Source organism: Phodopus roborovskii, unplaced genomic scaffold (genome assembly GCF_943737965.1).
Source record: "Phodopus roborovskii unplaced genomic scaffold, PHOROB, whole genome shotgun sequence".
Lineage (NCBI taxonomy): Eukaryota > Metazoa > Chordata > Mammalia > Rodentia > Cricetidae > Phodopus > Phodopus roborovskii.
In genome coordinates, this window is record NW_026126651.1 from 4,613,314 (window position 1) to 4,637,557 (window position 24,244).

At 43.1% G+C, this 24,244-nt stretch overlaps 1 protein-coding gene and 1 pseudogene across 1 annotated transcript in view; both read right to left on the reverse strand.

Annotated features, from left to right (window-relative positions):
• The window catches only part of Nell1 (neural EGFL like 1), a 651,975-nt gene that overhangs the window by 195,208 nt on the left and 432,523 nt on the right, over nucleotides 1-24,244 (reverse strand). The window lies entirely within an intron of this gene.
• LOC127213949 (uncharacterized) lies at nucleotides 14,959-15,079 on the reverse strand (annotated as a pseudogene).

Sequence of the window (24,244 nt, forward strand, 5' to 3'; positions counted from 1 at the left end):
TACTTTTGATCTATGCATTTTACTACATGTAGATTGTATGTCAATTTAAACTATGATTTTAAATATGCACAACAAACTTAATACACATAAAGGGAAATCACACAAATGGAAATAAACTGCCTGCCACATAACTAATCATAAGGCCCACTTTAAAATGATGGAATGTTGATTTTAATTACAGAATTGGCAATGGGATTTGGGATATGACATTCATTGCTGACAATGTGGGTGGGAGAGTTAAATAAATAAATCACACCAGCATGAGGGGAGACACTGAACTGGTTTAGCTCTTGTGCAAAGTCTCGGGCCTTGTTATTCTAGTTTCTGGTATCAATTCGGAGAGAACAAATCAGCAGGAACACTCGGAAGCATTATTTTTCATCAGGTAGCACTAGAGACAGCCTAAATGCCTAATGAGTACTAAGAAGAATACTTAGAAAACACTTATAAATTCACTGTAACAAATGCGTTCCAGCTACAAGGGAATTAGCTACAGAACTGTCTCTGAATGACAATGTGCAGAATGGAAGTGTGTAGGTACACACACTTCCATATTTTAAAAAAATTCTCCAAGGTTTTGCTCCCTAAGAAGTTAAGTAAATACCTTTTCAAAAGATACAAAGAAAGGAGACAGACTTTGCCCATGTGCCAAAACAGGTTGTAAGTATGCCTTTAAGCAGGGACATACATCATTGTGGTCCTGTAATTCTTAGACAGGAAAGCAAGGTGAGCATGACGTGGTCTAAAAATAAACAAGAGAAAAGAGAGATGTATACTAGGAGTCACTCTTAACCACTGAGCCACCTCTCCAGCCCACATGGTACACTCTCTAACAGGAAGGAAATGCCACTCCACGGAAATGAGACATTTCTAGAACACCCTAACCTACCCTCTCCCTCTCCTCCCTTTTCCTCCCTCCTCCCCACCCACCTCTCTGTTTCTCGGGACAAGGTTTCTTGGTGTAACATGTCTAGCTGTCCTGGAACAAACAGAATGGCCTTGAACTCCCAGAGATCCTGTCTCTGTCTCTGGAGTGCTAGGATTAAAAGTGAGCATCACCCACCACCTCCTGGCCCCTGGACCTTTCTCTGTAATGTGTCTTCCTTCTTGTTCCCTGATTCTGATTCATTTTTTTTTTTCCTTCTTACTCTACCAATGCCCCCTCAGGTTCTCTGTATATGCAGACAGGAAGACCATTACTATATTTGGAATGATGAGCAGAGAAAGAAGGTTTATTTTCAGTTTAGCATTACTTTGTATCTATGTTCAGTGTGCTTTGAATCTGTCCAACAGGGCTATGGTTTCTGGAACAGATAGGGGTGGGGACACACTTCTTACTTTCTTTCTGCAGAATCTGCATGTTTCTGATGTTTCTAGAGTTGTCAGTAACCAGGGTTATATGGCAGAGAAGCTGGAATTCAGTCCAGCCAAGTGCTTAGAATTAGTTTTAGTATAAGAAGACTTCAGTGAAGATCTGAAGAAAAACAGCAGTCACCTTGAACACAAGCCAGGCAAAATGAGAAGGCTTCCCCCAAGTAACAACTGTGGTAAAAACAGAAAAGCCAACTGAGTAGAGGCTCATGCCAAACTGTAGGCAGTTGCTAAGTTGCTAGGTTGCTAGGTCGCTCAGAATTGGGATTGCCCTGCCTAGTTTGTATTGTCAGCATGATGCAATCCCCTGCCATCTGGGAAGAGAGACTTCCATTGAAGAACTTCACTTGTCAAACTGGCCATGTCTGTGATAGGTTCTCTTGACAGATGACTGTTGGTGGAGGGATCGGAACACTGCAGGTTGCACTGCATGCCTGGGGTGTGTAAGAAGGAAAGGCAGCCGAGTAAGCAAGAGAGCCTGCTGGGAAGCAGCCTTCCACTGTCTCTGCCTCAGCTCCTGCTTGACCTCCTGCCCTGAATTAAATTCCTTCCGATGACGGGATGTGATCTGGAAACGCAAGACGAAATCAACCCCTTCCTTCCCAAGTTGATTGGTCATGGTGTTTATCACAGCAATAGATGGCAAACTAGAACACAAGTGGAAATGAATTATGTGCACAGCTTATGGGAATCAAAGAGATCAGAAATGCACCGTTGTTGCGAATATTGCCCAGTGACCACTGCTTCTCCTGATGCCACAATGCACGCTCTTCACCAAGAGCCTTGTCCCATGAGACTGAAGTGCACCATTCTGCTCTGCCCTGTGCTAGTCATGGCTTGAATGCCCCCAGTCTTAGGGGCTCTCAGCTTCAGTTTATAAATTTAAGGTTCTATGGTAATTTCTCCATCAGGCTGGAGGGAGGCTAATAGGACACTAATGAGCCACTCCACAAGCTGCAAGTATTCTATTTCATTGTTGTATACTGACAAATGTGGGTGATTATTTTCTCTCCCAAGTTAAGCTCCATGCATTAGAGGATTTCAAAGAGCCCTTTGCTGAAGGAGTGAAGCCATCTAATTCCAGACAGAATTGGCCAATCGCTTCTTCATACAACAGTGCCTTGCACTTCTGTCCTAAGGGGGCACTTTGAACTCACTTCAGTACGAGCAGAGGGTCTAATGGCATCATGGAGGCAAAGCAGGAAATTGGGAGAATTGCCTGACTAGTCAGAGGGAAGAATGCTGGCCCAGAGGGCAGCAGGGAATGTTCTCAGCTTTCTAAGGAAGGAAATTAAGCTTGCTCCTCAGTTTCCAGAGGGGACTGGTTTTAGGACTCACCCTGCCCCCTGCAGGATATGAGAAGCAAGGGACATACGCAGCTCCCTGTGTAAAACTGCTAACACTCACACCTGACCTGCACGTCCTCCTCAATACTTCACATTCTCTCTACATCACTTGTGATGCCAAGTACAAACCCTGGGTGAGCTGACGCTGTCCTCTATTGAACCCTGACAAGAGAAGGTCTGTAAATCGCACTAGGGTTGCAGTGTGTGTGTGTGTGTGTGTGTGTGTGTGTGTGTGTGTGTGTGTGTGTTAAATGCATACAGGGCTGGCTGTATGCTCTTGTCAGTCTTTGACCTTGAGAAACTCTACACGATGATCTGGTTTCGTGGCACAAAGCTTCACTGGACCACAGTGACGACTTCTACAACAATGAACATGGACTGCATCTGGAGAGAATGGAGTGCCAGGAAAGATCTCACAGGAGAGAATGAAACACTGTAATGTTTCACGTAATGGAAATGTTGTTTCTGATACATGTATATGCTTGCATAGTCAAACACAATGGAAATTTATTGTTTGTTGTTGATTAGGGACAAAAATTAACAACAAAAATCCAGTCGAGGAGTGGTGGATCATGCCTGTAATCTCGGATCTCAAGAAGGTGAGGCAAGCAATTAAAAGTGCTTGCTGCTGTTTAAGAGGATTGGAGTCTGGTCCCTAGCATCATTACACTATTCACAGCACCTTAACTCCAGCTCCAAAGGAACCAACATCCTTTCTGGCCTCTTCTGGCCACACACATTTTATATACACACATTATATTTACACACACACACACACACACACACACACACACACGAATAAAAATAACTGGGTTACATAGTGAGACACAGTTGTAGTAGTAGTAATAGCGGTAGTAAAATCTACTCTGCATTGACGAAGAAAACAGAAATTTACCCTCAAACCCCAGAGTCTGAGCCTCCAGAACTTACAAAGTCAGAATCAAAAAACTTCATCCAGAGGAAAAACCCATGGAAGTCACTTACAGATGGGAAATGAGTTGAATACAGTTACTTCTCAAACATGTGAAGAGGTTCAAGAATTGTTCTGATTTCCTCTTGACTTACAGTTGGGAGCTCTTCCCACAGCATTAAGGACAGCCATGGTAATGGGATTTGTTCCAAGCTTCCTGTGCATGTCCCCACCATGACCGACCACAGAGGAGCTCTCCTGGTCAGAGGACAGAATCTACCATGCTATGAGTTTCTCCTTGCCCACACATCCCACGGGGAGTGATCAAGGCTGGCAGACTTAGAACTCAACTGGTTCTTTTATTCCCTGTCTTTCCCAGACACTTCTTCAAGAGAAAGCCATAGAGTTTGGTGTTTGAGATAACACGGTATAAGAGACGCCAGCTCATGTGCCACTGTCACACGGGTCAGGATTCTAATCCTAACCACTGGACCACATGAGTGCTCAGCCAAGTCCGTCCCCCTTAGAACTGTATCTGCAGCACCCTGCACCTGATGTGAGCCCCTCGGCTGCCCAAGCATGTTGGCTGCAAGGAATAAGAGAAAGAAAAATGTTATGACAGCTGCAACTTAGGAAGACTGTGGCGTGGAAACTATGGGTTCTCTTTCTCATCCATTAAAATCAAAATGCCAGAAACATTCAAGAATCATTTATAGGATTTAATGAGACAACATCGATCTGGGATCTAGCAGTACATGGGGAAAACCAGTGTGGTTGGTAGTGGCTCTTTCTTATTTCAGATTGGTGACATTTTAACTTTCATTCACTAGCAAAACCCTTTTCTGGGGTAGCATATTCCGGACACAAGAGAGAAAAGAAAGCTCACTTGGGAGTCCTGCAGGTTTCCTTCACACCCCCCCCCACCACATCCATCACCACTTCCATAGCCCCCAGCAGTGGCCCCTGAGTCACCTTTGCGGAATCTCTGGGTTGATCAGAATTCTGTGTGGGAATCGCTCCCCTGGGCTGTGACCTTTTCCTCTTCCTGGCAGGATTACTGCTGAGGCTGAGATGGATGGTGATGCTGTATAGGAAATGGGACTCTGCAATGAGCACCTGTCAGAACTAAGCAATTACTAATCCCCCGGGAGCCAGAAGCCCATGGCTCACAAATGGTACCTACAGTGTGTCCTCTGAGCTGAAGAAAACATCATGTCCTCTGAAGAAAGGCGGCAGGTGAAGAAAGAACTTTAAAACAAGCCCTAAAACCTGGGGGAGTTAATGCCAGAGTCACGTGCGATGGTACTAAATTTCTGGAATTTATTGATCGCTCCACATCTAACAGCTTCCTCCAGGCACACATTTGCATATGGAAATGGGCCATGGTTTTTATTCATTCAGTTTCTTTCTTAATGTTAAATTAACTGGGCCAATAAACTGCAGGAAGTATTACTTGAAATCTGACTTCAATCACTATTAACATAAAATATTTAAGTGTGCATGGAAAGCATGTTTCAGAGGGTGTGTCCCATGGAGCATCGGGCAGAAGGAAGATGAAAAACTCCCTGCCAGGTAGAGCAAGCCTCGCTGTGATGTACTATGACTGGTAATGGGACCATATGGGAGCAATGGCGACCGAACACCATGGGCTCTCGGAGAAGTCAGATTGTGTGAGAATAACTAATGAAGTCTGCTCCCACTGAGAAGAGGCAATCATAGCAGTGAAGCTTCTGGAACTCTCACGTCAACTTCAAGGGACATTGCAGGGATACGGGAAACTACGAGAAAGAATGTCAGAGGGCTCCCCAGTCCAACACTACAGTCAGGCACAGCTCATAGCCTCGGGATTTATTCCGAGTTTCCCCACTCTGCTTCCGTCTGCTGGAGCCTCTCAGACAATTAAGTTGATGTAAACATTCAGTGGCCAATTTTAAGAATTTTAATAAAAGGTGAAGGTTGCATTCTTCCCAAGATCCCTGTGACAGCTTTCCGAAGAATTCGGTATTGGGTTAAATAGAGGTTAGAAGGTCAATTTGTTAATGCCACTATAGATAACGCCAACGACAGGGTCATATTGCAACAGGAACTCAGTATTTGAATAAATCTATGGCCCTAATCAGCAGGAGGGAAGGAGAGAAGGGGACCCTCCCACTGTGGCTGAGGGGGGATCAGGCAAGACCAGCTTCCTAAGATGATTTGAAGGGCAGCATTTGTCTGGGGCCTTTGAGGCATTGTCCAGTTGCTATAGCTACTCCTCATTGGTCTTCATTTCTTTGGTTATGTTTGCTCTGCTTCCTGGAAAACTGGCAAACCAGATCAAAGGAAACGACTACACTGACACAAACTCTACCATGGTACACCCTTTGAGGGTCTGAACTTCCAAACCTCACATAGCAGTTACTTTGTGTAAGTACTGTGGAAGTCTCACCATTAGCAGCAAACTAAGATTTTATATGAAATGAAATTCACTCTTAAAGAAGCTTCAAATTAGTGACTCTCACAAACATAAACCTGTGTAGGAGGAGCACAGGTCCCTCGGCTCATTATCAAAATGAGCATTATCTTATTCAAGGGGCTGTCACATAAAACCATTCTATTTTATAGATGAATTCACTGAGGCTAAAAGACATTGGGCAGGTTGCCACAGTCATCTGTGCAGCTCACAGGAGCCAGAACCAGAGTTCCAATCCACACAGCTTAATTCCAAACATCATCTACCCCTACCCCAAACAAAATACAGGAGACACACAAAGGAAAACCAAATAATTTTACTAGGAAATTTAACCTAACAGTATCAACGTGTCCATTCAGTAGACATTCCTGGAATATATTCTCAATGTCAGGTGTGGAACTTTTTCCACTTTAGACTTCATATACTACTGAGGAAGTAATAATATTATGATATTAAAAACAGAAGTTCAAGAGTGTTATGAGCAGTTTCCCCTGCCGGCCTGGTCCCACAGCCCTGCCAGCTCCAATTAGCACACAGAGACGCTGTATTAGATATAAAGCTGTTAGCCTGTTACTAGCATTTCTTATTGGCTAGCTCTGTCTTAAATATTAACCCATTTCTATTAATCTAAGTATTTCCACATGGTCTTATCTTACTGGAGAGCCTGGAGTACTACCCTGTTGGTCCTACATCTTGAAAACTCCTCCCTACTTCTTCCTTTCTCCTCCTAGTCTCCTAGTCCCGCCTATCTTGCTTTCCTATTGGCCAACAGGACTTTATTCATTAACCAATGAGAGAAACATATTAAGAGAATGACATCTCGCATCACAAGAGGACAGCTTCTTTCCTGAAGGGGCATGGAAGTGGGTATTAAAGAATATCCAAGAGGCTCGTGGTCAGATTGGGAATGTGGGTCTTGTTTCAAAGAGCTTGCAAAAGTACCAAGATGCAAAAGATGAAGACACAGCAAAGGTGCTTTCTGTGAGAGGGGACCCATGCTGTGTCCTTCTGTAAGGAGCTGTCCATGGTCCTGCTCTAAAACGCGGTTCCCCTGACCCAAGAGAGCAGATGGAGGACACTAGAGAAAGAGCATGGATTTCATGATGTCCTGCTTCTGTGTATCAATATTGGGTTTGACATGACTTATCTGTTCCCTAATTTTATACGGAGCTCTTCCACAATTTAAGAGGAAAATCAGGCTATGCCCTAGAATCTAGCCAAGGTCAGGAAAGCGATTTATATCCCTATGAGCTATAGAGGGTACCAAGAACTTCGGAGTTTTAAATCTTTCACAATTGGCATACAGCCTCATGAATCTTCTGGCATTATTAATTATTTTTTTATAAGGAAAAGAACTCGACTGATAGCACATAGAGTCCCCTTCTATCACCTTTGAAGAAATGGACATTTTGCAATGCTAGCAACACATGTTAATTTCCAGTTACATTGGAAGTATATAATCAAGTAATAAGGTTTTGATTTATAATTTAGTACCCATGTGCCCAGGAAGACTAAGTGACTTGTTTGGTTACAACCCCCTTCTTAGAGCTCTTCCATCCTCCTGCACTGAGTCAAAGCCTGTGATGCGAACACCAGGCTCATCACTTTTCAGTATCAGCTTTGCTGATGGTTTCTCTGCCTGCAGCCCAGTCCCTCCCCCATCCTCACTTCCCAGGGTCCTACTCAGTTACATGTTGCCAAAGGGCCCAAGGGAGCTAATCCCTTGAGGGGAGTGTAAATGTCAAATAGTCTCTATGACAGTCAGGAGAGTGTCTTATACACAGCAAGCTCTGTGGGAGGAACCAGGGCTGGAGTTGGGATGTGTGATTAGGGCTGACAGAGAGGGAGCAGAGAGACAGTGCTATGTCAGAAACCCCAATGCATCGTGTATGAATTATTCTCACCTGAAGAGTAAACAGCATTTGGGTGATATGCACCAAAGGGTACACACAAATTTATTTACAAGTTTGAGACAATAGTTTCACCTTGTACATGTCTTAATGTAATTTTTTTAAAAAATAAAAATGAAGTAGCACAAAGCTCTGTGGTTTAGAACAATCCTCAGAATGTTATCTTTAAATAGGAAGATCAAACCCTCCAAAATAATGGTTAAGCAAAATTTAACACATGTCACTGGTGGAATACAGTATGTGTCATAATAGAGTTTAAAATTTTCAGCAGCAGCTTATCTGATTAAATTTATGGATCTTGTTTTAATCTCAGCTTCACCAAGTTCTATCTTGTGACTTGAGATTTTGTTTTGTTTTGGTTCAGTTTTAGTTTTTCAAGACAGGGTTTCTCTGCATATCCTTGACTATCCTGGGACTCGCTCTATAGACCAAGCTGGCCTCAGACTCAAAGATCTGCCAGCCTCTGCCTCTTGAGTGCTGGGAATATAGGCCTGTGCCGCCACCAGACTGTGGTTTGAGCTGTAAACTATACAGATCTCAATATTTACTTTCATCAACATCAATGTCATGTTCTACCCTCCACAGCAGAAGCAATGTTAGCCAGAATAAATCACCATGTAAGTGAATAGTGACATTTATACTGGGGTCATAATCAAAACTATACGAAAGTTTGCTTGTCTTCAAATACCCGAGCAAAGTCCATTTAACAAGTCAATTAGCTGGATGATTTTGGCACATGTCTTTAATCCCACCACTCTGGAGGCAGAGGCAGGAGGACCTTTGTGAGTTTGGAGGCCAGCCAGATATACAGAGCTAGCTTCAAGAAAGTCAGGGCTATACAAAGAAACCCTGTCTCAAAAGAAACAGATAAAATAAATTAAGTGCCAATTTAGCAGGGAGTAACTCTGATCATGCATGTTATGTGCAACAGTGGAAGGCACATTGTCGAGTATAAGTAATATCCACATTTTTTTTTTCGGTCAGAAACTTTCTAAAAAGAAGTTCCATGTGTCGGTGGATTTAAAACGGGGATTTACCTGCTTGAACATAAACGATTAGAGTTGAGGATGGCAGGAGGGGGAAAGAAAGTGCCATGTTTGAGGAAACGGCTAAAGGTCAGGAAGTTCCTGGCAAGCTCACGTTTAAAAAACAGTCCAAAACTGTTCTGCATGCTCAGAGAAGGAATGGATGAGTGTGGCGCAACAGTGTTTTCTAGACATGACGTTGTCTGTGACTGCATGCACAGGACCCCGGCATGGGTGGGGAAGAGTGGTGCAGAGTCCCATCCATGGCCAGAGCTGTTGGCAACGGATGGATGCTGGGAAGGCAGAGTCAGTTCCCTCCGGCGATGCAGTCCCTGGGGGCCCACCCACGCTGTGGCCCCCTGCGCCTGTGCACATACGGGCACTGAGTGGACTCACATTTAAAGGAAGAACACGTGACTGCGAAGAAACCACAGTGGAGAACGATGGGGGAGTGAAGGACGCGAGAGGATCCTGCACTTAACCACAACGTGCCACGCGCCTACAGGAAACGCTTAAACAATTAGCAAAATTAAAAAAAAAAAAATGCATCTTTGAAGAATCGGATGCTAACGGCTTCTGATGCTGTGTCAGCAGACGTCTGCAAACAGCCAGACAGCCAACACTCCTTAATGATAGCGGCTCTCCTCTGCCGCCGAGGCATGAAAGCAGTCATGGGCAGTAGGCCGTATGGAAATGAGCAATGCAGGTGCCCACCCCATTAAAATGTCTTTATTGAAAAACTAAGAAAGTGTAATGGCAATACTAAAATCATTTGTTTTCTTATCCCAGCTTTTGTGACTAAGAATGCCCAAGACCCCACAGCTCTCCTTGGCTGTCCTGGCTCTGTCACCAGGATGATGACACACATGACCCGACCCTTGAGTGACAGAAACACACAGATGTGTAACTTCTCTTTTCTCAGTAGGATCAACTGCTACTCTTCCCTGAGAGTACCAGCAGAAATGTCCCCAGTCAGCAATATGAACGCTCTCCATCTCACATTTGACCAGGATTGTAGCGATGGATCTCCTCAGTGATCCTGGATCATATTTGGTTCCTGGGACTAAAGAGGTAACTCCATGCACCAAAGCAGAGTGTAGAGGGAGTAGACATGTAGACGTGTGGAGACTCCTCATGGAGACAGGGCATCTGAAAAGCATGAGGCTCCTCTGCCCCGACCTCCATCAGCTCATGATACAGAACAGAAAGTGGACTGAGACGTAGCATACCAATATTGAACTAGCAGGGCTAGTCCTCCTCTCAGGTCTATGGCTTCCAAACATTGTTCAACTGGCCACAGTTTTAAACCATTTTCTTTATTTTATGGGGTTGTAATTATATAACTTCCCCCTTTCCTTTCTTCCCTGCTATCTTTGCTTTCTCAAATTCATGACCTCTTTGTCCATTGTTATTGCTTGCACACACACACACTCACACACACACACACACACACACACACACACACCTAACAAAACTTGCTCAGTTTGTATAATGTTACTTGCATATACAAATGAGGACTGCCCATTTGAAGACTGGATAACCAGTTGGTGAGGTTGCCCCTAAGGAAGACTATGTCTCTAGTGCCAACGTTCCTTAGTTGCCTGTAATTCTTTTTGTACGGCGAGTCCTCGTGGGCTTTTCCCTGTTCACATTTACTTTGGTAGTAGGGAGAAGTGACTTTGAAGAATTATTAGTGTAATAAAAATATTAATTCTACAAAATAATGAGCTTACCTATGACATTATCACACATACTCATGACAAACTTTGATCATAGCTGCCCTCTACTAAATTAACTTCTTAAATGGATAAGAACCAGCTCCTGTTCAAGGGTCTGAAGCAAGCTTAGATGGCACAATGTCAAGTAAAAGTCATAACTTGACATTTTTCATCTCAGAAACTTTCTAAAAGAAGTCCGCTGGGCATTAGCAGACTTAAAACTCAGGGATTTAGCTGCTGGAACATAGAAGATTAGATCTGAGGATGGCATGAGGTGGAGAGAAAGCTGGCATGTTTGAAGCCATTACTAAAAGCCAGGAAACTCCTGGAAAACCAGTGGCAGAAGCTATTTGAAATATGTTCGGACTGTATAAGATGACAAAAAAAATTGACAAACCCATGTAGAAATGTCAGGTAATCAGTGAAATGCCCTATTTGTACTTCAGCAATTACATTTGAAACCCTCCTCTACTGGGAGCAGTGGAAGAGAGGAGAGAGGCAAGCAGGGAGACAGGGAGGGAGGGAGGCAGGGAGGGAGTGAGGGAGGGAAGGAAATACAAGGCCTTTTAATAATTCAAAAGCATCAGTTCTGGTCACAGGAAACCTTCCTTGGAGCTGTTAGACAGGGGTTCAGAAGATTCCCCCAAACAATATAGATAATCTTTTCTGCATTGCCTCCCAGGAATTGAAGACACCATACAATTTAGACACATGACTTGTAGAAGTCAAGGGTGAACTGACCTGGAAGCCTGCTCTCTCAAGACTAGCTCTCCTGGGATCAGAAGGTTCTACATAAGCTGCCTCAGGACAGAGATAATCAAGACTCTCACCCAGCTATAAAGTTTGCAACCACAACAATAACCAGCCAAGCAAGGTATCTGCAATGGTGCCACTGTGACTCAGATTTGGGGACAACCTACAGTTATCCGATTGGAATTAAGACTCCCTCAATAGGACACAACTTCTGTCTTGCACAGTAAATCTAGCCAACTGCTCCTGGAGAGAGAGGCCACAGAGCCAGGAAGAACCTGCTTCTGCCAATTTCCTAAGCGAATATAATTTCCTTTCTTACAAAGAAATTTTATGTTTATTATCTCCTCTGGCTCTGCCTCCTCTTCCACAGGTTTCTCTGAGGCCTAAGGGGAGTTATTTGATGGAAACATCCCATGTAGGGCTGAATGTCATAAGGACTCATTTTATTCCCACACAGGCAGTTTCAGGCATGGATACCATCTCATGGAGTAGGCCATAAATGAAGCCAATAGTTCTAGAAACAGCTTACATCTAGCTACGTTTTTGGTCAAAGGGGCTCCAAACAGCTGAAGCTATTGCCAAGGCTATTAATTGTTCTCCACACACTGATGGTAAGATCATATCGATGAAGACACCTATACAACTCATTTGAACACAGAGAAGCTAAACTGGCACCTAGAGCCTTTGTCCCTAAGGACTAGTGTTTGTAGTACTAGAAGGTACTCTGCATGCTACCAAAGGGGATGCTATAAATCTTTGAATCTACGATGCTGCAAGAGTGAAATAACATTTGTGGGAGTAACCAACCAGTATCTCCTCAGATTAAAGGCCACAAATCAACATGATTTCTAACCGAAAGAAAAGGAGGGTTTTTAAAGGGAGAAGCCTACATATTTATCTTATATCCACAGGTATTGATTGTAGCTATCACCTCTCATCAGAGTCCCCTCCCCCGAAGGCAGAGGCTACTCCAGAGATCTACAACTAGTCAAACGTCAGAGGATAAGTGGCCATGGGGCCAGTCACAGTAGGTACACCTACTGCCCTATACCTAAGTCTCAGGGAGACGGGATGGAAAGATTACAAAAGCCAGAAGAACGGGGCATCTGCTGAAGATGGTGTCTTCTGGGAATGGCAGCTGTGACATCTCGACGGTATGGACGCAAGCAGGGCCTGGGCAAAACTTACAATAGAAGCAGCTATGCATTTGGGAAGGTGTGAGGGAACACAGGAGTAGCTGGAGAGAACAAGGTAGAAATGTAAATATGGTAACGTACGAACTTCTCAAAAGAATGTTAAAGGGTTGCCATATTTGGAGGGTTGTAAAAGCTGGGGTACTGCATTGGTAGAAAACCTTCAAGACACAGGCAAAGGACCCTTCTGAAAGGATTATGACAGCAGAGGAGACAACCACAAGAACTGACGTGAAATCATTGGCATGAATACAAAAGCTTTGGCAAATCAAAGGTAACCATGCAAAGAGCAAGTGAAAAGCCCACAGAATGGAAGCAAAGGTTTGGCAACTACATATCACACACGAAGTTAACACCTAGAACACATAAATGCCTGAAGAAAAACATAGGCACCAATAAAATCAAATCTTCCGATCAGTAAATGGACTAATGAAGTGGACGGACAGGTCTCCAACGAATACCGATGGCCATAAAGACTTGGACATTTTTCCAACGTCCTCAGTCATCAGCAAAATGCAAAATAAAATTGTTTTGAGATTCCACCTCATGCTAGTAAGAATGAATATCACCATGACGACAAATACTGGTGAAGACGGGGGGGGGGGGGGGAGGGAGGAAGTAGATCACTCACTGCTAGAGGGACTATAAACTGGTACAGCCACTGTGGAATGCAGGGTGGGCGGTCCACACATAACTGAAAATGGAACTACAACATGACCAGCTACGCCCAAAGGGCTTGAAATCCTCACAGCACTCATCTAAGTTTACCTAAGTTTACCGCTGCACCACACACAAAAGCCAGAAAATGATTACAGCCTAGCATCCATGTGCAGGTATACAAGGGTATTTCCTTCATTGGTTAAAAAATAAAAAAGTCATTTGTGGGGTTTTTTTTTTTTTTCTGTTTTTGTTTGTTTTGTTTTAGACAGGGATTCTCTGTGTAGCCCTAGCTGTCCTGGAACTCACTCTATAGAGCAGGCTGGCCTTAAACGCACAGAGATCCACCCGCCTCTGCCTCCCAAGTGATGGCTGAACATGTAATTCTTACATATGAGCTTATGTGTGTGTGCAGTGAGGTTTGTCATGAAACTAGAAAGGGGATCATGAGGACCGGGAAGGAGGCAGGATGGAATATAAGTGACAGCAAAGCCAGGTGGAGGTTCTTGGGAGGAAGAATGGGAACACAGGGGGAACATCAGGGTAGGGAAGTGTGGTGTGGGTAAGGGGCCAATAAAAATGATGTGTAAAAACGCCACAATGAAGGCCATTACTTTGTGTGATAATTTAGTGGAACAAACAAGAAATAAAAAGGTTTAGAAGGAAAAATATTAATCAAAACAATGGAGATGTTGTATGTTATACTTAAGCTTGAGAACACACAACTCCACAGAGAAACAATGTTCGAAATATTTCCAGAAAAGTGGCCACCATTTAGAGTCTATGACTCAAGACTTCTGAAAACCCCCAACATTTATAAATACTTTTTAAACAATGTGTGTAAGCTAGCTTTATGCCGCAGCATCCGAGAAGTCCCTGTTAATCCCACCCACCTCTCGGTGGGCCTGATGTTAAACAAAGACACACAGAAACACGGGGCCAGGCTAGGCTACTATTCCAGTTCCCACTAATTCCTGTCTGTCCCTCACCAACCTGAACAGTTCCACTGATCAGATCACCTTTTCGGTGGCAGAGGCAGAATCCGGCAGCATGGAGTCTTGCTTCGGCCTCCATTTCACAACTCAACAGCTCTCTCCTAGGAGGCAGCTTGTGTTAACAAGCTACAACAATGCCACCCTATCCGCCCTTGGCTTTTATATTGCACTACACGCAAGTGAGCTCAGAGCTGAGCTGATCTTCCCTACACTGGTCCAAAGCTCTCCTTGCTCCATCTGTATACTGCCTATATCATCCCTCCTTCAGCCAATAACCCAGAGACGGGAAGCACTCACTCCCTTCCCAAGACTGAAAATCTTCAGTCAGAAGACTGTAGTGGGATATTCACTTTGTCTCCTTCTGTGGCAATGACCACACCCATTGGGGGATGGAGCCAGGGGCAGAAGTGACCTGGGGAACTAGGTCTGAGGAGGAGCCTCGGAAAGCTGTCTTGCTTGGAGCAATGGGTCAGGAACACTTCCAGAGGCATCCTTGGGACCAGGAACTGCTGGTGTTCATCTGTCTAGGTTGTAAGTTATTTCTCCCTGAATAAACATCTATTCAGCCTATTTGTTTCTCCCGATCCTTATCAAACATCAATATCTGGTGTCAGAAGTGGGATCCGGATTTTCACTGGACCTGGTTTTCACCCAGGTGGTCTCCCATCCAAGGACTAACCAGGCCCAACCCTGCTTAGTTTCCGAGATCAGAAGAGATCAGGCGCGTTCAGGGTGGTATGGCCGTAGACAATCTTGTATCTTTCCTTTGCTTTCAAACTCTTCTTTCAATGATTAATCTATTGACTCTGTTTTGGGATGGGGGTGGTGGAGACTGAGCAGGGCCGAGGAGGAAATGAGCAGGGGTAAATTATAGCTGAGTAAGGGCGAGGAGTGATGCTGTTAAAAACAGAGAGGGCTCAGATGAGGAAGGTTTCTGCAGTGCTTGGATTGTGACAGCTCTAACCGAATCAGGAGACGAATCCACTGGTGAAATCATAATTGAATCGGCTCATAAAAGGAAGGAGGGGCCTTACTGGAGGATCTGAGTCACTGGGACATAATGTTGAAGAGTCTCTTTCCCTCCCTCCCTCCCTTCCTCCCTCCTCCTCTACCCCTCTTCTTTCTATCTTTATCTCCTTACATGTCTCATCTACCAATACCTGTGCAGAATGCCTTTGCTGTACTCTTCTGTCTTGATATTCCTGCGCTGATGAAGGTCCAAAGTCAATGGACCCAGCTGACCAGAAACCCGGAGGGTTTAGCAGCATGCGTTCAGACGCTGTTCCTTTAACCTGACCCTCCGGTATTTGACACAGAGATGATAAGTCTCGTATGCCTTCCAAACTCACTCTCTAATGTCATTATATTGCTGATTAGATTTCAACGTATACATTGGGAAGATCCAAATATTCAGGTAATGGGACTCGTCGATAAAATAATAAAAGTAATTACCACTTTGTAAATACCAATATGCTAAATGGCTGACACTTAGTAAGTGCTCATTAAATGTTACTTTCATGGGCTTTGGAAGACATTGTAGAATTTGTTTCTTTGAAGGATTTCAGGATTCTATATTATAAAGAATATGATCACAAGGCTTTATGAGCAGCCTAGATTTTGGCCTAGAAAGTGCTTATGAACTTTAGAGCAATGATCTAGTTTATAGGTTGTTAAAACAAGATCCCAGCTCCACAGTGAAGTCTTATTAGTATTTGTTTAAAAAGACATAGAGACTGTACATTTAATTTTATGTAAATACACAAAAAGTAGTTCTCAAAATGCACACACTTTCAAAGCCATAAACACACACACACACACACACACACACACACACACACACACACACACATACATATCCTGAAGAGCCTTATGGGCTAAAGATTATACTTCTTTTCCCAGCCCCAAAAAACACACAGTTTTGTTAAAAGGTAACTAAAATCTGCCCATCAACACAAGCTAACAAAATAATCTTAAGGAAATATATTCCCAGTGGACTTAGCTGTCTCCGTGCTCCAATATAATTTTATAACATTTGGTTTACAAAAATTGACTGGAGATATTTAGTATATTGCTTTGCAATGCAACATTTAATTTTATAGCAGGGGAATGTGTTTCTTTTTACAAATATATCAGCTGATAGCGTCAATAAGCAGCTCCAGAGTCGTTAAGCGCTATGGAGATGCTGGGAGAAGTACCGATTCTGTTACCGAAACATACAGATTAATTTTCAGCTCATAAAATCACGGCATGGGTTCCTTGCCCGATGTCTGCCGCCCAAGTATGCTGAAGTCTGAAATGAAAGCTCAGCCAACTCAAATGAAGGATTTTACTCAAATTAGATAGATGCTCAACGTTTATTAAATGCAGATGAAAATGCTCAGTGCACATTGAGGATTCTGGGGAATCCAGTCGCTGTTACCTTCCTAGCCTCTCCTCTTCCACTTCAACTCGCACAGTCCTGCTGCTTCTGAACACGCACAGGGACCATGCTAGCATCATCTGCTTGATGGTCACCACACTAAGCCACTGTCCTGCACAGCACTGCACTGCAGGATGCTTAGAATGGATCCTGGCTGATTGCGACACCTGAATCCAATCTATGACTATTTCTCCGGGGCACCTTGAACAGGCCAAGTTTAAAATCGCATATCCCATTATACCCTGCATTCTTTCATGGTATAGACTATGTTCTTACTAATTTGAAATCTAGTGTGCGTGTGCACTCCACTGTGAGTAAGGGCAGAAGCTAGGCATTGTGTCACATTCTCACATGAGCTGGATTCACTGTTTACCACAATGCCTGGCACAGCAGCTACTTGGTAATTACTTGCTGATTGGAGCCTATGTTACTCTTAGGACACATACTACATGCCAGATTGGTGGTGTAATTATGAGCATGTCTGGACTAGTAATACACATACTTTAGGATCCAGGAAGTTTCGAATTTGAGCTTCAGCTCTGCTAGTCCATAGTTTTATACAGGCATGAAAAGCAAATAATTCCTCAAACAAGTCTCCCTCCCTCCCTCCCTTCCTCCCTCTCTCTTTCTCTCTCCCTCTCTTTTTCTCTCCTCTCTCTCTCTCCCTCCCCCTCGTTTTTCTCTCTCCCTTCCTTCTCCCTTCCTGCCTTCCTGATTATATCTGTGTTAAATTATTTCTTAATATATGCTAACTCTGCTTTAAAAAAAAAAACCCATCAGCAACATTCAAATACAAATTAACCAGAGATCAAAGTTGGTTCACATGGAAGGCTAACAACTTCTCAACACTTGCAACTCAATCAAATTACTAAGGGCTGAAACATTTGTCTGCACATAATCTCTTGTCTTGTTGCTGAGGTAGAATTTGAGCAATGAAGAGAAGGAAGGTTAAATACTTCTAAAATCACTGTAAGAAATGATTGACAGCGTCATTCACATGAGGAAATGAGCATGCGAAGTAATTTTTAGGCTTTTAAGAGATAGTATAAAATGCTAAAGACATCTCTCTAGTTTGGACTGGAATAAAAAAGGATTCTGCCAATTGCTTATTGCATGACCTTGATAATATTTACTTCTAGCCAAACGCAAATACTATGCTAGTCTTACCGAATGAGGTAAGACTCTAACAAACCTTAGATTAGGTGTCTGGCATGGCCTCTAAGTTAGCAACCCAGGAACGTTGCTTTCTTCCAAGGCATTTTGGAACCTTCTCACTTTAAAACCCTTGTGCCCTTGATGAGATGCTATAAAATGGTGTCACCCCCATGGGATGAACCTGTTAGACCTACTGTGCTTAAGAGGTTCAAGGAGGAAATTAAACTCTTTACTGTGTGTATAATTAGAAATAATATTGGCGCTTACAATGCTGTCACAAGATACTGCAGTAAAATGACTTCCCATTGCTAGATAAAAGTCAAAGGAAGTTTGAGAAACAGCCTGGGAACTAGAAAAGGGGAAGAAACGAAATAAGTTGTTTGGAAGAAGTAAAGAAGAAAAAACACAGCTCAACGATCCCGCGCAAACATCCTCTGAGAACACACAGTAATCCTGTAATAAAACCGTGTTCTCTATAGTGAGGCAATCTGAGCCAGTTGCTACCCCATGGCGAAAGCAGATGCTCCTCCCACACCTGTTTGTGCTTGAAGTGGGAGAAAGACAAGGTCATAGAGGCCTTGGTGTTCCTACACCATCACTGTGTCTTAGCATTCTCAGAGGGGAAGTGTAAGACTTAATCCCCTTTCTTTGTCTGCTGCTTGATTTTGGGGTACCCTAGCTCAGAAACGAGATTTCAAATCTGTCCCATTTAACTTAGTGTATATTTCATGTGTCAACCCCGGCTTCTTTAACAAGATAGCCTGTGCTGTCCTTGGCGTGTCTGTACTTCCTTTATGCTTCTCAGGGAACTCAGGGGTGTGCTGGTGGAGGGACAGAGCCATAGATTCACACACTAAAGTCACCTGATGGTGAGCACCGGGCCACAGGACTCCACACAGGCCTGGCTTGGTACTGCTTTCTTAGCATTCGGTCCCATTCAATCTCTTCACACAGTTCACCCTCTGATAGGACAAATGGCTTAGCTTGCTTCTGGGATGGCGTAAGACTAGCAAATCATGCTCCACAATTTCTAATGAATTCTGACTATGAGATAAACAAACGTATTTTCATTCTCTCCAGTGGAAACTTTATCTCTCAGCTTCTTATTGAAAAGTAGTGGAGTTTCCTTGCTTAAAATGGAGGCTTGCAAGTTAGCATTCCATTGAAAGAATATTTTCTAATTTAGAGCAAGCCGGAGACACGTTTCTACCCTTCATTGTGACCAGATCACAGAGCCACTGCTTCTGTCCAGGGTCTACTTTCAAGGACGCAGTTGGATCACTGCCCCAACAAGACACTGGATATTTAGAACTAAGGGTCTGTGAAAAAAATCATAGTGTGAAGGGGCTAAAACCCTATGCCTTGTGAGTCAGCGCTCTTACCAGGAGGGAGGCATTCTTTCAGCTGTGTGTGCCTATAAATTCTGATGCGTCTGTGTGCTTGGGAATCAGTGTGGAATAATTTTTAAATGGAAGAAACCATTCCCTTCTTTTTCTTATTATCTGAATTTGCTTTAATCTAACAAAAACACCATTTTTATAAGTAAAATCCCAATATAGGCAGCTTTCTTTCTCCCCCCCTTCCCTCTGTTACTTCCTTTCTTTCTTGTAACTATTGGGAACTGGGTCCCTGCTCCCCTCCCCCCAACCTCTCATATGCTAAGCAAATGTTTTGAACTAGAGTCACAGCCCAGGTGCTTTTATTTAAATCCATACACACAAACTCAGGGTTAGGTACAAATGGGAAACATGGGGGGAAATGTTATAATTTTATTCATAGTAGATTAGACACAATCTTATTACTGCTAGTCACTACAATGCTTTCAATTTTCATTAGCCTAGAGTCGCCGCCAATAACAACATCCATGGCATGTGCCAGAAAACCAACATATACCCAGTGAAACCATAACATAAGCCATTGTTAATAGCATCCATCTACAAAGAACAAATGTGTAAGTAAATAAGAAGCCAGAGGAGAACGTGCACTTTATAAAATAAACCTACAATTATAGAAATGCTTCCCATTCAAGTCACGAAATAGATAAAAGTACTCAGGCCTCTTTCATGGCTGCTAATCTTGGCTCCTATTGCCCTCATAATCGTTGTTACATCCTAAGGTCATGATGGCAATGTTAGGAGACAGCATTGATGTGGAGAAAGAGCCTTCCACTGATTGCAACAGGAGAGATTACTTCTCCGTGTCTGTGCACGGTATGGCTGGTACTCTTGCACTCAGAATTCCAGGGTGTCTTCTCAGAAGTTGCTTGTGGCAACTTTGTGATAAATAAGGGAGTGTGCATCCTCAATGATGAGGCTAAGTCGAAGGGAGTTTGATCTGAGGAGAAAACTAAACCGGTACATTACAGAAGGAAAGCTGTTCCCACACTACCCAGGAAAGGAAATACAATCATCAGCGTTCTAGAGTTAGTTCAGAGGCTCCCTGATCAAAGGGAAGGAGAAATGGGCGCTTCCTGAAGTTCCCATGGTTGTCATGACTGCGTTCCTGGTAGGCGTAGCTGAGGGAACCGCGAGCGAGTATTTAACCACAGTTACCTTTGTTCTGTGATGCTTTTCAGCCCTATTTCCTGACATGATTTACCGAGTATGCCTTCATTCCCAAGATGCCTCACTAAATCAATCCAGGCTTGTGAGTCAAACAAGCTGTCTTGTTGGTGGATTGATTGACAGGTCCAATGAATTAGTTAACAGCTTCAGTCTATTGACAGCTTGGTTTGACTGAAAACAAAATTTGACATATGCAGAATTTCGGAGGCTTTTGCATAAATGCTAGATTGCAGCAGACAAGACCCAAACGCAGGAGCGGGTAGGTGTCTCTGACAATATGAAACATACCACTAACAAACACCATCTCCACCCCAACAATCATGATACAAAACCAACCAGTTGATCTTGGCCAAAAGGAGATGCAAAGACCAGGAAACAATAATACATAGCCACTGACCCAGCATTTGACTTCTCCAAAGAACAACCCCTCCGATGAAAGGCAAAACCAATGTGCTAAGACATAGTTACAGTAAATACGACTGTGAAAACTTTGACTCTTATACATCTAGAAGTATTTAAAATGTTAAGTATTTATGAAAATCCAGCAATAGGCAGGTACTTCTAGAACAACTCTCATGAATGGTTCTAATATAGTCACACAAACATAAAATCTGCATTGACTAGACGGTATGATGGGGTGGGTTGACAGCCTCTAACTTCTCTAGAGCATGGCTCTCCAAGCACTCTGTCCTTCTAGTCACCATATTCTTCTCACATGTTTTAAAGTTCCTTTGTTAGCTACACTGCTCCATGTGGCTTGCTGGACGGCAATTGTGATTAATTTAGACGCATCTATGCTTGTCACTTACCAGGCTCCAAATGATGCGCTCAGCATCCTTAGAATCTATGTACCTCTCAAGTCTTTTAGAGTGCACAGTCCCCTGAATAGCATATTTTTACTGCTAAATTAAATTTGAAATCCAATTACCATAAATGAGGACTAGTACATCTACATCTGCACAGTGTTCTCCCTGAGCTCAGGGTAAAACAAACAAATAAAACGCTATGTCTTATTCCTTTGGCACCTCTTGTCATTTCACAAGGAAAACCGACTTATAAACTTAAGCATAACGTTAAATAATGTATCAATATAACAGGCTTCAATGATTCTCTCTGAAAAGTAATCATTGTAGCACTAGATATTTTTGTTCTCCAGTAAGTACTGGGGAAAAAGTTTGTTTCTGATTGTCATCTAAGTTGCTGTGTGATATAGAAACCATTCCCAAGGTATATCCCATTCACTGCCCCATATTTCTCCCTCATAATTCTCCATATGGGTGAAAGGCATGTAAGATCACATGCTGCTAATGTCTTCCTGTCTTGATATGCCACATTCTGCACCTGGAAATGTTACTCATGACCTTTCCCCTCCTTGAAAATAAAGTCTGTGTAGGCAAACTATAGATTTTTGTCTCTCCCTCCTCGCCTCCAAATGTACTTCTCCAATCACACGCCCAGCTAGGAAGTGGACCACCTACTGCAATCTCCCCTCCCTGCCTGCCCATCTCCAGTCTATCATACAGATTTTCCTCTTCCATCATACTGCTTCCCCATGCATCGCTTTAGCCCAGTCTCCAAATCCAACAGGCATATCCCTGGGGACCACAGGCCACGCTGGCCAGGGAAGCAGGGAGCCTAACTACAGGTCTTCACTTTACCCTACTCTCCTCTAAATCCAGTCATCCAGTTTCACCCCAATCTCTGTAGCAGACAGTCTTCTGGCTCCTTCCCCTCCTCTCTGCTCCCATCTCCAGTGGATTGCACAGATTTTCTCCGCCATCCTTTCTCCCCACTAATCCTGTTTCGACAGCCTCTACCTCCAACAGGCATTCCCTGGGAATGCACCAGCCAAGTCTGTCAGAGAAGCAGGTAGGCCCGCAAAGCAGACAAATGAGCTCCCTCCTCTCTTCCACATCCAATCCGCCAGTCTCTTCCCTAGCTCTGGAGCAGACTACCAGTTCTGCCCTCTGCTCATTCTCTGTCCCCAGAAAACTAAACAGATCCTGGTGAACAACATGTTTCCCTTTCACCTATGAACTCCCCAGCTCTCCCCTTCCTAGCCTGAGTGTCAGCTCTCAATACCCAGGAATACACTGTACCTAGAACCCCAGGGGACACATACAGCAGCATCCCAGAAAAGCTCCCTACCAAGCAACACACAGCCATCTTACCATCCTAAGAAACACAGAGCAATGAAAACCCACTCAACAGAGACATGACCAGATATCAGCACCTAGAATCACACTCTTCCCAAACCCAGACGCCCACATGTCAACATAAAAAAATACAGACGCAATAATAGAGAGGGTAATACATCTCCACCGGAGCCCAGCAACCATACCACAGCAGGCTAAGTATTTCAGCAAAGTATCCCAGCATCACTGAAACACAAGGCGAAGCCCTTAACACAGCCTTCATGGATATGAAAGTAGCCCTTAAAGAGGAAATGAATAAATTCCTTTTAAAAAGTATGAAAGCACGGACTAACAGTTGCAGAAAATGAATAAAATGGTTTAAGAACTGAAAGTGGATATAGAATAAATAAAACCCAAACTGAGGAAAAGCTAGAAATGAAAAATTTATGAGCTTGAACAGGAACGTCAGAGGCAAGCCTCACCAGAATACAAGGAGTAGAAGACTCTGAGGCACTAAAGAAACAATAAAATAAATGGGTACATTAGTCAAAGACAATGTTAAATAAATAAAAAAAAAACCTACCAGAAAACATCCAAGAAATCTGGCACACCATGAATGAAAAGGCAAATTCTAAGGATAAGATGACAGAAGACATGGGAGAAACCCGGATCACAGGCACAAAATTATATTTTCAATAAAATCATTAAAAAGGTCCTCACCTAAAGAAGGGCGTACCTATCAAGGTACAAGAAGCAGCACATACTATTCAACCACTAAATGTACAGAACAAAGAAGGAATATTAAAAGGTACGAAGGAATAAGACCAAATAAGATACACAGGCAGACCTGTTAAAATTACACCTGACTTCTCAATGGAGACTCTCATGATGGAATGTATTGGACAGATGAGCTGGAGGCTCTAAGAGACCATAGGTGCCAGCCCATACCACTATACAGTGCAAAACTTTCAATAACCATAGATGGAGAAAATAAAACATCCCACGATAAAGTTAAATTTAAACAATATCTATCTACAAATCCAGTCCCACAGAAGGTGCTGTAAGGAAAACTCCAACCCAACAAGGTTAACCAAAACCCATGAAAACACAGGAAATAATCTCACACCAGCAGAACCAAAAAATGAAAGAACACAGAGAGAGAGAGAGAGAGAGAGAGAGAGAGAGAGAGAGAGAGAGAGAGATTCACACAAACAACACCAATAACCAAAGAACGAGATTTAACAATAATTGGTCATTGATATCTCTCAGTATCAATGGTTTCAATTTTCTAATATAACAACACAGACTAACAGACTGGATGTGGAAACAGGGTCCATCTTTTGGCAGCACACAAGATACACATCTCAAATCAAGTACAGATATTATCTCAGGGCAAAGGGTAAACGATTGGATAAAGATATTCTAAGCAAATGAACCTATGAAACAAACTGGTGATATTAAAAATCTGACAAAGTAGACTTCAAATCAAAACAAATCAGAGCAGATAAGTAAGGAACACAGAAGTTCCTAAAAGAAACCATTACAGCATAAACAACTTTGACTCTCATACACTGGTAGTGGGAGATTTTCACATCGTACTCTCACCAATAAACAGGTCATCCGGATGCAAACTAAACAGAG